At 43.2% G+C, this 2,714-nt stretch overlaps 1 long non-coding RNA gene across 1 annotated transcript in view; it reads left to right on the top strand.

Moving 5' to 3' along the window:
* LOC128367067 (uncharacterized) overlaps window positions 1-790 on the top strand; it is a 42,082-nt gene extending 41,292 nt beyond the window's left edge. Inside the window, exons 3-4 of the long non-coding RNA XR_008321905.1 lie at window positions 340-455; window positions 758-790. This is a non-coding gene — a long non-coding RNA (uncharacterized LOC128367067). The remainder of the gene's footprint in view (window positions 1-339; window positions 456-757) is intronic.
* Window positions 791-2,714: the final 1,924 nt, after the last annotated feature.

Below are 2,714 nucleotides of genomic sequence, written 5' to 3'. Positions count from 1 at the left end.
TGGATTTAAAATGTTGTTTAGACAGTTTGTTCCACTGTAATGATTGAAACAAAGGAATCAAAATATTCTTTATGGACACTTTGTAAATCCAGTTTAACTTTGGTTTTGGGTCTTTAATGAAATGTGACTGTGTTTGTCGTCTTTAAGTGACTTTATTGAAGGTTTTCCAGTAGAGACCAACAGGAGACATGTGGACAAAGTCTCTGTCCAGTCTTAAACTGGGACTTTGTGTTGCAGCTTTCTCTTTGTGTCTTTGCCCACTGGGCCACAAGCTTCATGTCTAGAAGTGACTTTAACATCTGCTGTGTGTCTTCTTCTCCACATCCTCTAATCTCCCAGCTGATCCGTCCACATCCAGCACAAAGGATCAGCTGGATCCTGATGATCCAGAGAGGCTGAAACAGCAGCAGCAGCTTGAGTGCAGAGAGAATGTGACCGGGATCAGTTACCGGCAGGTACAACCAATACAAATGTCCATTTTTCATTCAACACTCTTAAACCTGATTTGCTGTCATCTGTGTGATCTTCAAGCTGTCGTTTCTTCTCTTCTCACTCATCTGTGAAGCCACTAGCTGCTGTCTAACATAGTCTAGCAGCATCATTTCACTGCACAATGTAAAGTTAAAGAAGTGATGACTAAACAGTAAAGAGTGCAGGTGGAGTAGAAACTGAAGCAGTGAGGATCCTGTCAGCTGTACCACTGTGAAGGTGAGCTGCTCAGTTTCTTTAACTAATGTTGTCACTTTCTCCATTTTAGGACTTCACACCCAAAGTGCTGACTGAGTCTACAAACATTTCATACAGGTAACTAAAACAGATGCTTCACTGATGAATCAGACAGTTCGTTGTATCTCAGGTTCAGTTCTGTCAGATGGGAGGAGTTGTACTTCAGAGCTGAGGCCAAATATTCAACCCTCAACCTCATCGGCTCCTTTCAGTGATGACGCTTCACTTTCACTTCAAACTCCTGCAGCTGCTGCTTCACTCACATCTCATCCAGCTGTTCAGTCTGGTCTCCAGCTTTTGAAACACTGCAGCAACTTTACTTTTTATTCATTCAAACCAAGAAAAGGTTTGTGTTGTGTGATCAGCTCCTCTGTGTCCTCCAGGTTCAGCTGTCCTGGTCCAGGTGTGTTCAGGTGTACTTTGACTGGACTGGTGTTTGGTACGGTTCAGGAGGCGGAGCTACAGTACAGGACTGTCCAATGGGACGAAAGACTTCTACAACCAGCTGGCAAGGCGGCTGCAGGTCCGCTGTTCAACATCCACAGTCCTGATGGTGCTGTCAGTCAGCTCCACCTGCCACACTGTGAAACCATGGATGGTAAGATGATTATTGTGCTTTGTGAGTTTTATTAAAACAATAATAAGACTCCTGTTAGCGCCTTCTACAGGCTGCAGAGTTCACTACAACCACAAGATGAACAAACACTGATGATTAATCAGTTCTTTGATCTCACCAACGTCAGAGCTAAACATGTACAGTTTATCCTGAGAGAGGCTGATGAGGAAAGTGAAAAGGGTTCATCATCTGGGGAAATAAATGTGTTCATGGGGTTGAGTTTAGCTCAGCGGGTTGAGCACCCGCCCCATGTGCTGAGGCTACAGTCCTCGCTGCAGGCGATCCCGGTTCGAATCCCGAGTCGAGCGATCCTTTCTGCGTGTCATTCCCCCTCTCTCTGCCTCCTGTTTCCTGTCTGTCTCCACTGGCCTGTCCATTAAAGGCAAAAAAAGCCCGAAAAAAATATACTTTAAAATAAATGTGTTCATTACATTTTTGGGAATGACATTGTAAAGCAATACAGCGTTTGCTCAGGTTTAGAGTCATGATAGTAAAAGAACCCACATACCCCGTTCAATTAAAGCCAGACTGTCCATTAACCTTTGTGTCTGATATGGACACTTTGGTCCAGTTCCGATTTTCATTTTGTGATTATTTCATCTTTCTTCATTTCATACAAGTCTGATTTTGTCCTAAAGAGAAGACTCAAATCCCTCACCGGCTTCCCACCCACCAACACTGACAGTTGTGTTGGATGATTTGTCCAGCCTGTCCAAACTGTTTAATTCCTCACTGACCAAACTGAGAGTCCTACACATCAAGTAAAATGAGTACTAACATATATTGAGGTTGTTGTTAGTAACATAAATGTGTTTTCACAGCTCCGCTCCCTGAAGGTCTGCTGTCTGTCGTCCACATCACTGATGATGGAATGAGCATCCTGGAGCCGCTGGAGATTACAGACACTCATGTGGTTTTGAACGTCCCTCACTTCTCTCTCCTGGGCCTCGTCTGGAAACGTTTTAAGAGGCGCATCACACGACCAATCAGGGGCCAGGTTCTGCTGTTCCTCCGACCTCCGGATGATGATGATGATCAAATACTTGATGTATTTCTTCTGCAGAGCAACATTCCTCTGAGTGAGGTAAAAGTATCTGTCATACAGTATGTGCTTACCATCAGCCTTGTTTTATACCATAGCTGCTTCTACAACAGTCCTGCTTCTCTTCTCTATACCTTTTAAACCTTTTCAAGCTGTGGTAAGAAAAGTGTGATTGTCCATCTGAACTGGACATCTTCAGAATAATCTTTTGCTTTTGGTTTTTACTTTAGTCTTTTATTTTGTTTAAGATTAATTTTTTCTGCATTATCTCTAGAGTCTATTATTGTCTGCCACAGTGTCACTTGTGATTCCACCATCAAATGTAGTATA

The sequence above is a fragment of the Scomber japonicus genome, chromosome 10 (assembly GCF_027409825.1).
Source record: "Scomber japonicus isolate fScoJap1 chromosome 10, fScoJap1.pri, whole genome shotgun sequence".
NCBI lineage: Eukaryota > Metazoa > Chordata > Actinopteri > Scombriformes > Scombridae > Scomber > Scomber japonicus.
The sequence above is the reverse complement of the archived record's forward strand: the minus strand, read 5'-3'. Positions and strand labels throughout refer to the sequence as shown.